Raw genomic sequence first — 15,274 nt, 5'->3', positions numbered from 1 at the left:
TATGAGTCAACCCCAAGGCTAGCAATGCCAAGGATCTATTACCACATCTAGGGTCAGATGACAAGGAAGGTAATGGTATTACAAGAGCCTAGAATGCTGCCCAGAGGGAGCAGGGACCATAGAGAGATGAGCTGTCCCATCAGGAATGGGAACCAGAGACATTGTTTGAGGCATGGTAAGCCATGAAGAAATCCCCAGGCTCTCCCCTCACTTTCTGAATTTCAATTTTCTCCTGATGTGTTCCATTAGGTGAACCTACCTGGAAGCCAGTTGGCAAGGGAACCTTGGACACACAGCTCCCTACAATACAAGGCAGAGCAAGGAATGGATCTGAGAGCAAACAGTAAAAGATCCACACATCTTCCATTACCTGAAGTAAATGGAGATAAACTAAGCCTGTTTCTTTGCCCCAAAGAGTGTAATTTATGAACTTTGATTTGCTAGGATGTTGCATAAACTGAAGGACCCAATTATGTCTAGAAAGTAATCTTCTATTGGTGGTCTCCCAGACTTGGACACGACTTCTTGAAACTTAAAGCTCCATCATTATGAAAACCTGAGCCCCTCTGAGTTGGTTTGCTAAATTAGAGTTTTGTGGAAGTGGGCCATTGGGTCATTTTATCACCCATGATGAGGACTGACAGTCTTGGAGGTACTGTTGCTTACAATGATTCAGTTTTCTGAAGAAGAAAGGTCTTCTAGCTGAATTAGAGAATCAATAAATGGTGTTTGGAAAACTGGACAGCCACATACAAAAGAATCAAACTGGACTACTTTCTTACAACATGCACAAAAATAAATTCAAAATGTATTAAAGACTTAAATGTAAGACCTGAAACCATAAAACTTCTAGAAGAAAACACAGGCAGTATGATCTTTGACATCGGTTTCAGTAATTTTTTTTTTTTTTGGATATGTCTCCTCAGGCAAGGGAAACAAAAGCAAAAATGGGACTACATCTAATGAAAAAGCTTTTGCACAGTGAAGGAAACTATCAACAACAAAAAGGCCACCTATTGAATAGGAGGAGGTATTTGCAAACAATATATCCAAGAAAGGGTTAATACCCAAAATATGCAAAGAACTCATGCAACTCAACATCAAACAAACATCTTGATTAAAAAATGGGCAGAGGATCTGAATAGATATTTTTCCAAGAAAGACATACAGACGGCCAACAGGCACATGAAGAGATCACTTGACATCACTAGTAATCAGGGAAATGCAAAACAAAACCACAATGAACTATCACTTCACACCTGTCAGAATGGTTATTATTAAAATAATAACAAGGGTTGGTGAGAATGTGGAGAAAAAGGAACCCTCGTGCACTGTTGGTGGGAATGTAAGTTGGTGCAGTCACTATGGAAAACAGTATGGAGATTCCTCGAAAAATTAAAAATAGAACTACTGTATGATCCAGCAATTCCACTCTTGGGTATTTATCCAAAGAAAACAAAAACACTAATTAGAAAAGATATATGTTCATTGCAGCATTATTTACAATAGCCAAAATATGGAAGTAACCTAAGTGCCCACCAATAGATAAATGGATAAAGATGTGATATAATCATATCTTTACAATGGAATATTACTCAGCCACAAAAAAGAATGAATTCTTGCCATTTGTGACAACATGGATGGACCTAGAGGGTATTGTGCTAACTGAAATAAGTCAGATGGAGAAAGAGAAATACCTTATGATTCATCATAAGATGTGGGATCTAAAAAACAAAATAAATGCGCAAACACAACCATATAGAAAGACTCGAAGATAAAGAAAATAAACCGGTGCTTGCCAGAGGGGAGGAGAGTGGAAGGATGAGTGAAATAGGTGAGGGAGATTAAGAGGTACAACTTCCCATTACAAAATAAATGAGTGAAAGGTATAAAATGTATAGCATGGGGAATATAGTCAATAACATTATAATAACTTTGTATGTTGACCAGATGGTAACTAATCGTGGTGATCATTTTGTAACAGAAATATCGAATCACTATGCTGTGTACCTGGAATGAATATAGTGTTGTAGGTCAATTACTCTTCAATTTTAAAAAATGTAGGGGCTTCCCTGGTGGCGCAGTGGTTGAGAGTCTGCCTGCTAATGCAGGGGACACGGGTTCGAGCCTGGTCTGGGAAGATCCCACATGCCGCGGAGCAACTAGGCACGTGAGCCACAACTACTGAGCCTGCGCGTCCGGAGCCTGTGCTCTGCAACAAGAGAGGCCGCGATAGTGAGAGGCCCGCACACCGTGATGAAGTGTGGCCCCCGCTTGCCACAACTAGAGAAAGCCCTCGCACAGAAACGAAGACCCAACACAGCCAAAAATAAATTAATCAATTTAAAAAATGTAAAACAATGTCACTCCTCTCACTACAGCTGACCCTTGAACAATCCGGGGGTTAGGGGTGATGACCCTCCATACAGTTGGAATATTCACCTGTAAGTTTACAAGTTGACCTTCCATTCTGCCATTCAACATCTGCAGACTCAACTAACCACACATCATGTAGGGCTGCAATACATATTTACTGAAAACAAAAATCCACATGTAAGTGGACCTCCACAGTTCAAACCCATGTTTTTCAAGGGTCAACTGTGCTTTGTATTGGAAAATAAAGCTGTTCTCCATAAAAATGTTATTTCTGCTAACATGCAACTTGATTATTATTATCGTTAAGTGAATTAAAAGTAAAGATTCTTAAAATGTCTCAGTTGTAGTTTATAATATGGGAAATACTGATAGCTATAACCTTCATAAACAAAAGCTCTTCGGGGTTCTTAACAATTTTTAAGACTATGATAGGGTCTTGAAACCAAAAATATTTGAGAAATGCTGTTCTAAGGGTCACACTTAGAAACTGAATGGATTTTCTGGGCCATAGGGAATGCATCATATTCAACTTCAGTATATAATGCCAGGTTGTTTTCCAAATTAATTATATCAATTTACACTCCCACCAGCAATGGACTGCTTTAGTTGAACAAGTTGGTACTTTCTGTGATTTCTGACTTTTATTTGATTTGTAAAAACTCCACACTATTGCAAAGGTAATTAAGATTTTGGGGAGGGAGTAGGGGTGCAGCAGTCTAGGCTCCACCATTTTGTAGCAGGGTGGTCTTGGACACATTATTTAACCTCAGTGTCCTCATAGGATTGCTTTTATGATCACATGAATCACATGTAAAGCACTAGAACTGTGCCTAGTACTATTAGATGCTGTACATAACTGTGCTTAATAAATGTTGGCTATCATCATGGTCCTTGTCATCAGTTCTGTGGAAATATGAATTACAGCTGGGATATGATCAGCAGTGACCAGCTCTGTGATTGTAGCTAACCTGGTGAAATAGGTATTTTATTTAAGCTTCAACTTACTTTCAGTGGGGTGGGGCTGGGGGTGGTAAGAGTGGGGGGTGGTGTCTAAGAATTTAAAATATATGAACCTATAGAAATGGAAAAATGAGACCTCTTTGTAGCGAGGGTGGGGAGTCTGGAAAGCCCAGATGATGTTTCCATCCATTTGGGAGGAGGAATTTTCTCAATCCAGACCCAGGAAGGACTCATTTAGGTTCTACAAAAGACCCAGGAAGATAAAGGGACTGTTAAAAAGAGCTAACATTAACTGAGTGCTTAAGGTGTGCTAGACACTGTTCTAATAAACTACCATTTGTTTTGTCATTTCACTGCATAACAATTCTACATACTAGGTACTTTTCTTAACCCACTTCACTGAGGCATGCCTACGTATTTACCAAGCCTACATATTTGTTAAGATGTGGAGCTCAGCTTTAAGCCAAGGCAATCTGACCCAAGAGCCTCTTAATTATTCTCTGATACTGCCTCACTTGAATACCTAATTCTCAAAATACATGGTTTAAGTGGGTGGGAGTGACTGATACACATTTTAGTCAAGTCAATGAACCTGTGAGATAGAAACGATAGAAATGATTCAGCATTGATTCAAGAGCAGTTTTCCTGAAATGATGAGGGGGAAACCTGGACACAGTCTGAGGCTGGTATGTATTACTATGCAGAGGATAAAGAATAAAGTTGGGCTTGGTCCAAAATAAGCCTCTGTGGACAGTCTGTCCCAAGTCTTTTGGCAGCTCGTAACCCCCTGAGATTTTACATTATTGAGTTGATCTGAAAGATCAACTTTCTAACTCTTTTGATCTTATTAGTATTTTTCCTTTTACAATGCCTTTCTCAGCAACCCAGCAAGGTAAGCAAGGTAGCTATTCTTTTTTTTTTTTTACCTTATTAACTTTATTTATTTTTAACATCTTTATTGGAGTATAATTGCTTTACAATGGTGTGTCAGTATCTGCTTTATAACAAAGTGAATCAGCTATACCTATACATATATCCCCATATCTCCTCCCACTTGTGTCTCCCTCCCACCCTCCCTATCCCACCCCTCCAGGCGGACACAAAGCACCAAGCTGATCTCCCTGTGCTCTGCAGCTGCTTCCCACTAGCTATCTATTTTACATTTGGTAGTGTATATATGTCCATGCCACTCTCTCACTTTGTCCCAGCTTACCGTTCCCCCTCCCTGTGTCCTCAAGTCCATTCTCTACGTCTGCATCTTTATTCCTGTCTTGCCCCAGGTTCTTCAGAAACTTTTTTTTTTTTTTTTAGATTCCATATATATGTGTTAGCATACAGTATTTGTTTTTCTCTTTCTGACTTACTTCACTCTGTATGACAGACTCTAGGTCTATCCACCTCACTACAAATAACTCAATTTTGTTTCTTTTTATGGCTGAGTAATATTCCATTGTATATATGTGCCACTTCTTCTTTATCCATTCATCTGTCGATGGACACTTAGATTGCTTCCATGTCCTGGCTATTGTAAATAGAGCTGCAGTGAACATTGTGGTACATGACTGTTTTTGAATTATGGTTTTCTCAGCGTATATGCCCAGTAGAGGGATTTCTGGGTCTTACGGTAGTTCTATTTTTAGTTTTTAAAGGAACCTCCATACTGTTCTTCATAGTGGCTGTATCAATTTACATTCCCATCAACAGTGCAAGAGGGTTCCCTTTTCTCCATACCCTCTCCAGCATTTATTTTTTGTAGACTTTTTGATGATGGCCATTCTGACCAGTGTGAGGTGATACCTCATTGTAGCTTTGATTTGTATTTCTCTAATGATTACTGATGTTGAGCATCCTTTCATGTGTTTGTTGGCAATCTGTATATCTTCTTTGGAGAGATGTCTATTTAGGTCTTCTGCCCATTTTTGGATTGGGTTGTTTGTTTTTTGGATGTTGAACTGCATGTATATTTTGGAGATTAATCCTTTGTCAGTTGCTTCGTTTGCAAATATTTTCTCCCATTCTGAGGGTTGTCTTTTTGTCTTGTTTATGGTTTCCTTTGGTGTGCAAGAGCTTTTAAGTTTCATTAGGTCCCACTTGTTTACCTTTGTTTTTATTTCCCTTTCTCTAGGAGGTGGGTCAAAAAGGGTCTTGCTTGGATTTATGTTATAGAGTGTTCTATGTTTTCCTCTAAGAGTTTTATAGTGTCTGGCCTTACATTTAGGTCTCTAATCCATTTTGAGTTTAATTTTGTGTATGGTGTTAGGGAGTGTTCTAATTTCATTCTTTTTTTTTTTTTTTTGCGGTACACGGGTCTCTCACCATTGTGGCCTCTCCCGTTGCGGAGCACAGTCTCCGGATGCACAGGCTCAGCGGCCATGGCCCATGGGCCCAGCCACTCTGCGGCATGTGGGATCTTCCCGGACCAGGGCATGAACCCGTGTCCCCTGCATCAGCAGGCGGACTCTCAACCACTGTGCCACCAGGGAAGCCCCTAATTTCATTCTTTTTCATGTAGCTGTCCAGTTTTCCCAGCACCACTGATTGAAGAGGCTGTCTTTTCTCCATTGTATATTCTTGCCTACTTTATCAAAGATAAGGTGACCATATGTGCGTGGGTTTTTCTCTGGGCTTTCTATCCCGTTTCATTGATCTATATTTCTGGTTTTGTGCCAGTACCATACTGTCTTGATTACTGTAGCTTTGTAGTATAGTCTGAAGTCAGGGAACATGATTCCTCCAGCTCCATTTTTCTTTCTCAAGATTGCTTTGGCTATTTGGGGCCTTTTGTGTTTCCATACACATTGTGAAATTTTTTGTTCTAGTTCTGTGAAAAATGCCATTGGTAGTTTGATAGGGATTGCATTGAATCTGTAGATTGCTTTGGGTAGTATATTCGTTTTCACAATGTTGATTCTTCCAATCCAAGAACATGGTATATCTCTCCATCTGGTTGTATCATCTCTAATTTCTTTCATCAGTGTCTTATAGTTTTCTGCATACAGGTCTTTTGTCTCTGTAGGTAGGTTTATTCTTTGGTGTTTTATTCTTTTTGTTTTTGCCTATTTTTTAATTGAGTTATCTTTTTGTTGATGAGTTGTAAGAGGTTTTTAAAAATATATTCTGAATACTAGATCCTTATCAGATATTTGAGTTGCAAATATGTTCTCCCATTCTGTGGGTTCTCTTTTAACTTTCTTGATAGCATCCTTCAGTGCACAGGATTTTTTTACTTTAATGAAGTCTAACTAATTTTTTCCTATTTCTTATATATTCTTTGCTTGTGTTTTTAATATCCTATCTAAGATTTCACTGCCAAATCCAAGAAATGAAAATTTGCTCCTATGTTTTCCTCTAAGAGTTTTATATTATCTCTTACATTAAATCTTGATCCATTTTGAGTTAATTTTTGTGTATGGTGTGAGGTAAGGGTCCAACTTCATTTTTATGCATACTGATATCCAGTTGTCCCAGCACCACTTGTTGAAGAGACTATTCTTGTCCCACTGAATAGTGTTGGCACCCTTGTTGAAAATCAGTTGAGCATAAATGTGAGGGTTTCTTTCTGGACTCAAAATTCTATTTCATTGATCTATATGTCTATATTTATACCAATACTGCACTGTTTTGATTACTGTGGCTTTGTAGTTTTTTGTTTTTTTTTAGAAGATGTTGGGGGTAGGAGTTTATTAATTAATTAATTTATTTTTGCTGTGTTGGGTCTTCGTTTCTGTGTGAGGGCTTTCTCTAGTTGTGGAAAGCGGGGGCCACTCTTCATCGCGGTGCACAGGCCTCTCACTATTGCTGCCTCTCTTGTTGGGGAGCACAGGCTCCAGACGCACAGGCTCAGTAGTTGTGGCTTACAGGCCTAGTCGCTCCGCAGCATGTGGGATCCTCCCGGACCAGGCTCGAACCCGTGTCCCCTGCATTAGCAGGCAGATTCTCAACCACTGTGCCACCAGGGAAGCCCTGTAGTGAGTTTTGGAGGTTAGAATTGTGAGACATCTAACTTTGTTCCTTTTTTTTTTTTTTGGTACGCGGGTCTCTCACTGCTGTGGCCTCTCCCGTTGTGCAGCACAGGCTCAGTGGCCATGGCTCACGGGCCTAGCCACTCCGCAGCATGTTGGATCTTCCTGGACCGGGGCATGAACCCGTGTCCCCTGCATCGGCAGGCAGACTCTCAACCACTGCGCCACCAGGGAAGCCCTAACTTTGTTCTTTTTAAGATTGTTTTGACTATTATGGGTCTCTTGCTATTTCATATGGATTTTAGGATCAACTTATCCATTTCTGGAAAACAGGCAATTGAAATTTTGATAGGGATTGCACTGAATCTGTAAATTTAGGGAATATTGCCATCTTAACAATATTGTCTTCCAATCGATGAACACAGGTTCTCTTTAATTTCTATCAGCAGTGTTTTAGTTTCCAGTATATGAGTCTTGTATCTCCTCAGTTAAATATATTAAGTATTTTATTATTTTTGATGATGTTGTAAATAGAACTGTGTTCTTAATTTCATTTTCAGGTCGTTCATTGAAGAGTATAGAAATACAACTGATTTTTGTAAGTGATCTTGTATCCTGTAATTATGCTGAATTCATTTATTAGCTCTAATAGTTTTTGAATAGATTCTTTATGGTTTTCAATATTTAAAATTATGTCATCTGTGAATAGAAATAGCTTTACTTCTTCTTTTCCAATTTGTATGACTTTTATTTCTTTTTCTTGCCTAATTGCCCTGACTAGAACTTCCAGTGCTAGGTAGTGGAAAGAAGTGTGAAAGCAGATATCCTTGTCTTGTTCCTGATTTTAGGGAGAAAGCTTCAAACATGATGTTAGCTGTGAGTTTTTTCACTGATGCCCTTTATTAGGTTGCGGAGCATTCCGTCTCTTCCTGACTTAATACAGGTTTTTTGTTTTTTTCCATGAAAGGGTACTGGAATTTGTCAAATGCTTTTTCTGCATCTATCAAGTTGATTATGTGACTTTCCCCTCTTCGTTTTCATAATATGGTGTATTACACTGACTGATTTTCATGTTGATGCACTCTTACATTCCTGGAATAAATACTACTTGGTCATGGTGTATAATCCTTTTAATATGCAGCTGGATTTCATTTGCTACTATTTTGTTGAGGAATTTTACGTCTTTTATTATTTTTTTAAAAATTAATTAATTAATTAATTTTTGGCTGTGTTGGGTCTTCATTTCTGTGCGAGGGCTTTCTCCAGTTGTAGTGAGCGGGGGCCACTCTTCATCGCGGTGCATGGGCCTCTCACTGTCGTGACCTCTTGTTACGGAGCATGGTTCCAGACATGCAGGCTCAGTAGTTGTGGCTCACGGGCCCAGTTGCTCCACAGCATGTGGGATCCTCCCCGACCAGGGCTCAAACCCATGTCCCCTGCATCAGCAGGCAGACTCTCAACCACTGTGCCACCAGGGAAGCCCCTACATCTTTATTCATGAAGGACATTGGTCTGTATTTTCTTTTATTGTGATTTCTTTGTCTGGCTTTGGTATCAAAGTAATACTGGACTCACACAATGAGTTAGGTAGTGTTATCTCCTCTTCCATTTTTTTTTGAAGAGCTTGAGGACTGGTGTTAATTCTTCTTTAAATGTTTTATAAAATTCACTAGTGAAGCCATCTGATCCTGGGCTTTTATTAGTTGGAAGTTTTCAGGTAACTGAATCAATCCTTTTACTTGTTACAGGTTTATTCAAATTTTCTATTTATTCTTTAGTCAGTTTTAGTTTTTGTGTGTTTCAAGGAATGTGTCTATTTTATCCAGTCTATCCAATTTGTTGGTGTACATTTTTCACAGCATTCTCTTATAAACTTTCTATTTATGCAAGATTGAAAGTAATGTCTCCATTTTCATTCCTGATTTTATTAATTTGAGTCCTCTCTCTGTTTTCCTGGGTCAGTCTAGCTAAAAGTTTAATTTTGTTGATCTCTTCAAAGGACCAACCTTACACTGATTCTATTGTTTTTCTATTCTCTATTTTGTTTATCTCTGCTCTAATCTTTATTGTTTCCTTTCTTCTAGTTACTTTGTGGTTAGTTTGCTCTTCTTTTTCTAGTTCCTTAAGGTGGAATGCTGGGTTGTGGATTTGAGATCTTTCTTCTTTTTTAAAAATGTAGATGTTTACATCTATAAATTTCCCCCTGAGCACTGCTTTCGCTGCATCTCATAAGTTTTGGTATGTTGTGTTTCTGTTTTCATTCGTCTCAAAGTATTTTCTAATTTCCTTTTGGATCTATTCTTTGACCCATTGCTTGTTTAAGACTGTGTAGTTTAATTTCCACATATTTGTGAATCTCCAGATTTTCTTCTTTTATTGATTTCTAACTTCATTCCATTGTTGTCAGAGAAGATACTTTATAACATTTAATATTTTAAACTTTATTGAGATTTGTGTCATGACCCAACATGTTCTGTGCTGAAGAATGTTCCATGTACAGTTGGGAATAATGTGAGTCCTGCTGTTTTTGGCTGAAGTATTCTACACATGTCTGTTAAGTCTAGTTGATTTATAGTCATACAAGTTTCATATTTCCTTGTTTATCTTCTGTCTAGTTGTTCTATTGATTATTGAAAGTGAGGTGTTGAAGTCTCCAATTACTGTTGTTGAAATGTCTATTTCTCCCTTCAACTCTGTCAGTTTTTGCTTAATATATTTTAGGTCTCTGTTGTTAGTTGCATATATGTTTGCAATTGTTGTATCTTCTTGATGAATTGACTCTTTTATTATTATGTAATGTCCCTCTTTATCTGTGTAACAATTTTTGTCTTAAAGTCTACTTTGTCTGATATTAGAATAGCCACTCCAATTCTCTTTTGCTTACTGTTTGCTCTCTTTTGGTTACTGAAATATATTTTTCCATTCTTTCATTCTGTCTATTTGTGTCCTGGGTTTAAAGTGAGTCTCTTGTAGACAGCATATAGTTTGATCAAATTTTTATCCATTCTGCCAATCTCTGCTTTAAATGTGAGAGTTTAACCCATTTATATTTAATGTAATAACTGATAGAAAAGGATTTACTTTTGTGATTTTTCTATTTGTTTTACATATGTCTCATATCTTTTTTGTTCTGTAGTTACCCTATTACTGCCTTCTTTTGTGTTAAGTGGATGGTAATTAATTAAATAATAGTTTTCTAGTATACCATTTTTTTCTTTTCAATTCCTTTACTATATATTTTCTAGTTATTTTCTTAATGGTTTCCCATGGGATTACAATTAACATCTTAATTTACAACAAGATAATTTCAGTTAATACCAACTTAGCTTCAATAATATATAAAAACGTTGTTCCTATATAGCTCCTCCATTCCCTATGCTGTTATTGCCTCAAATTACATTTTTACACAATATGTGCCCAACATAGATTTATAATTATTGTTTTATGTAGATTTTAAAAAATTGAATAGACTAAAAAGAGAAGTTATAACCAAAAATACATTAAGACTAACTTTTGGGCTTTCCTGGTGGCGCAGTGGTTGAGAATCTGCCTGCCAATGCAGGGGACACGGGCTCAAGCCCTGGTCTGGGAAGATCCCACATGCCGCGGAGCAACTAGGCCCATGTGCCACAACTACTGAGCTGAGCCTGTGCGACTGGAGCTTGTGCTCTGCAACAAGAGAGGCCGCGACAGAGAGAGGCCCGTGCACCATGATGAAGAGTGGCCCCCACTCGTCGCAACTAGAGGAAACCCATGCACAGAAACGAAGACCCAACAAGCCAAAAATAAAAAAAAAAAAAAAAAAAAAAGACTAACTTTTATATTTAGCTATGTGGTTACCTTTATTAGTGGATATTTCTTCATGTGGATTTGAATTTACATCTAGTGTTCTTTTATTTCAGATTAAAGGGCTCCTTTTTTCATTTCTTGTAGGGGAATGTTTACCAGAAACAATTTCTCAGTTTTTATTTATCTGCGAAAGTCTTGGTTTCTTCCTTTTTTGTTAGGCTTTTCTTGTGAGTGGTAAAAAAAAAACAACAACAACAACACATGACATAAATTTACCATCTTAACAACTTTTAAGTATATGTTACAGTATTGTTAACTATATGCACATAGTTGTACAACAGTTCTCTAGAACTTTTTCATCTTGCATAACTGAAACTCTATATTCATTGAACAACAACTCCCATTTCCTCCTCACCCCAGCCCCGGGAAACTACTATTATTTCATTTCTATGAGTTTGATTACTTTAGATATTTTATATAAATGGAATCATGAGTGTCTTTTTGTGATTGGATTATTTTACTTAGCATACTGTCTTCAAAGTTCATACTTGCTGTAGTATATGACAGGATTTCCTTTTTTAAGACTGAATAATATTCTATTATATGTATGTTCAATATTTTCTTTATCCTTTAATCCACTGATGGGAATTTAGGTTGCTTCCACATATTGGCTATTGTGAAAAATGATGCAATAAGTATACCTCTTTCATTCCTGCAAGATCATTTTGCTGGATATATAATTCTTGGTTGACAGCGTTTATTTTTCTTTTAGCATTTTGAATATGTTGTCTCATACCCTCTGGCCTCTGTGGTTTCTGATGAGAAATCAGCTGTTAATCTTATTGATGATCACTTGTTCTTGACAAGTCATTGCTCTCCTGCTGATTTCATGATTCTCTTTGTCTTTGATTTTTGACAGTTTGATTATAATGTATCTTGGTGTGTATCTCCTTGATTTTGTCCTACTTGAAGTTCACTGAGCTTGTTGAATATGACCATTCACATCTTTTATCAAATCTAGGAGGTTTTCAGCCATTATTTCTTCAAACATTCTTTCTATCCCTTTCTCTTCTCTCCTTCTGGGACTCCAATTACGTGTACGTTGGTATGCTTGGTGGTGTCTCACAAATTTCTGAGATTCTTCATTTTTTTCATTCATTTTTCTTTGTTCTCCTCAGATCAGATAATCTCAATTGACCTATCTTTAATTTCACTGACTCTTTCTTTTGCATATTTAAATCTGCTGTTGAACCCTCAAGTGAATTTTTAATTTCAGTTATACATTTTTCAGCTCCAGAATTTCTGTTTGGTTCATTTTAAATAATCTCTATTTATTTATTGATATTCTCTATTTGATGAGACTTTGTTCTCCTAGTTTCCTTTACTTCTTTGTACAAGTACCTTTTGAATATTATAATGCAGCATCTACAGAAATTATATTCTTTCCTCCCCAAGGTTTGCTGTTCCTGCTTGTTGTAGTTGTTGTTTGTTTCTTTATTGAGTTTTCTGAATTAGTTTTGTAAACACTTTTTTTTTGGTCATGTGGGCCACTGAAGTCTCTGTTCAATTATCTCAGTGATCAGCTAATGATTTGACAGATTTCCTTTAATGTCTGGAAAACAACAACAGAAAACCTCCCAGTTTGTTACGGGTCTCCATGTGCATGTTATGACACACATTCAACACTTATCCAGATGTTAGCAACTCTGCCTTAGACTTCACTTCCTGCTTGAGCAGAGACTTAAGGCCAGCTAGAGGTGAGAGCCCAGGGTCTTCTCCGGTCTTTTCTGAACACACACCAGCCCTGGGCATGCAATGCCCTTCCAGAGTCTTGGGAACTTTTCAAAAGCCTTATTCCCCAAAGCATCTCATTTCCCAGGATTTCCCCTCCCAAGCTTTTCTATTGCTTGTTCCAACTGTTCTTTTTTGCCCCATGTAGCAGCAGATAATACATTTGCCTTTAAATGTTTTTGACAAATACCTCCAGGTAACTGCCTTAGCATCGGGAGAGATCCAAGTTAGGTGAAATAAAGTCAAGTCCTTTGATCTGGTCTTTCAGGGAACCACCAGACAAGTTAAAAAAAAAAAAAAACTACCACAATTCTTTGAGAATAAGGTCTGCTCTTCTCTCTCTGGCACTTGAAACTTAACCTATAATGCAAGATGTCTTGAAAGCTGCTGCTGAATGAACCAGGGAGTGAGGGATGGAGGATAAGGAGTGAAAATCAAAATTCCACAAAGTTGTCTTACCAAGATTCACCTGTTTTTTTTTTTTTCTTGATTAAGCATTTGCCTGGTTGCAAACTTTTTATTACTTTCTAGAGGTTCTGATAAAGTTGGTTTTGACAGTTTTCTTTTTCCAGTTTATTTACTGCTTTTATGGAGGGGAAGAACTTTGGATTTCCCGCTCTACTTTAAAATTTTCACTGATGTGGGAGTTCCCTGTGGTCTAGTGGTTAGGATTTGGTGCTTTCACTGTTGTGGCCCAGGTTCAATTCCTGGTCAGAGGAGTGAGATCCCACAAGTTGTGCAAGTGGCCAAAATTCTAAAAATTAAAAATAATTTAAAAATTAAAAATTTCACTGATGTCACTCTGATTTAGGTTTCTGAAACTCATTTAAGGACTTTCTATATCTAGGATAATAAATCTATTCCCTTAAATTTTCTTTTATTCTTTGAAAGATATGTTTTTTAAAAAACACATGGATCTGAGAGACTTCCCTGGTGGTCCAGTGGCTAAGACTCTGCACTCCCAATGCAGGGGGCCCGGGTTCGAGCCCTGGTCAGGGAACTAGATCCCACATACCACAACTAAGAGTTTTCATACTGCAACTAAAGATCCCGCATGCCTCAACTAAAGCCCGCATGCTGCAACAAAGATCCCGCACGTGGCAATGAAGATCCTTAGCACCAAACTAAGACCTGGCACAACCAAGTAAATAAATAAATTATTTTTGAAAATAAAAATAAAAACACATGGGCCTGAAATTCATCAGAATTTATTTTTGTGAACAATGTGAGAAAGAGATTGTGGTAGGCTGAATAGTGGTCCCCCAAGAACCACTGAGTATTATCATATATAGCAAAAGGAACTTTGCAGATGTGATTAAGGATTTTTAAATGGGGAAATTATCCTGTATTATCAGAGTGGGTCTGAAGTAATCACAAGGGTCCTTAAAAGGAGGAGGCAGGCAATCAGAGTAAGTAGTACTAGGAGATCTGAAGTGGAAGCAAGAAGTTGGAGTGCTGCAAGGAAAGAGCCATGAGGCAAGAAATGGGACACGAGGAAAGGAATGCAGGCAGCCTCTAGAGGCTAAAAAAGGCAAAGATACATTCTTTCCTGAAGCCTCCAGAATGAATACAGCCCTGCTGATATCTTGATTTTAGTCTTCTGACCTCCAGAACTGTAAGAGAATAAATTTGTGTTGTTTTAAGCCACTAAGTTTGTGGTAATTTTTAACGCAGAAATAGGAAACTAATACAGATTTCTTACTTTAAATTTTAGCCAAAGGAATGAGATATGACCTCACACCTGTCAGAACGGCTATCATCAAAAAGTCTACAAATAACAAATGTGGGGAAACGTGTACCCTAGTACACTGTTGGTGGGAAGGTAAATTGGTGTGCACTATGGAAAACAGTGTGGAAGTTCCTCAAAACACAAAAATAGAGTTACCATATGATCCAGCAACTCCACTCCTGGGTATATATCCATAAAATAACGAAAACACTAATTTGAAAAGATCCATGCACCTTGATGTTCATAGCAGCATTATTTACAATAGCCAAGATATGGAAGCAACTTAAGTGTCCATCAACAGATGAATGGATAAAGAAGATGTGGTATATATACAATACAATATTAATTAGCCATATAAAAAGAATGAAATTTTGCCATTTGCAACAAATGAATGGACCTGGAGGGTATTATTGCTTAGTGAAATAAGTCAGATGGAGAAAGACAAATACTGTATGTTACCACATATGTGGTATCTAAAAAATAAAAGAAACAAATGAACATAACAAAACAGAAACAGACTCACAGATATAGAAAACAAACTGTGGTTACCAGCGGGGAGGAGCAAGATAGGGGTAGGGGATTAAGAGGTACAAACTACTATGCATAAAATAAGTACACTGCAAAGATATATTGTACAGCACAAGAATATAAGCAATATTTTATAACT

This window comes from Delphinapterus leucas, chromosome 7 (assembly GCF_059928025.1).
Source record: "Delphinapterus leucas isolate spDelLeu-1000000601 "Yukka" chromosome 7, BTC_Dleu_Yukka2, whole genome shotgun sequence".
Classification (NCBI taxonomy): Eukaryota; Metazoa; Chordata; class Mammalia; order Artiodactyla; family Monodontidae; genus Delphinapterus; species Delphinapterus leucas.
This window is presented reverse-complemented; position numbering follows the sequence as displayed.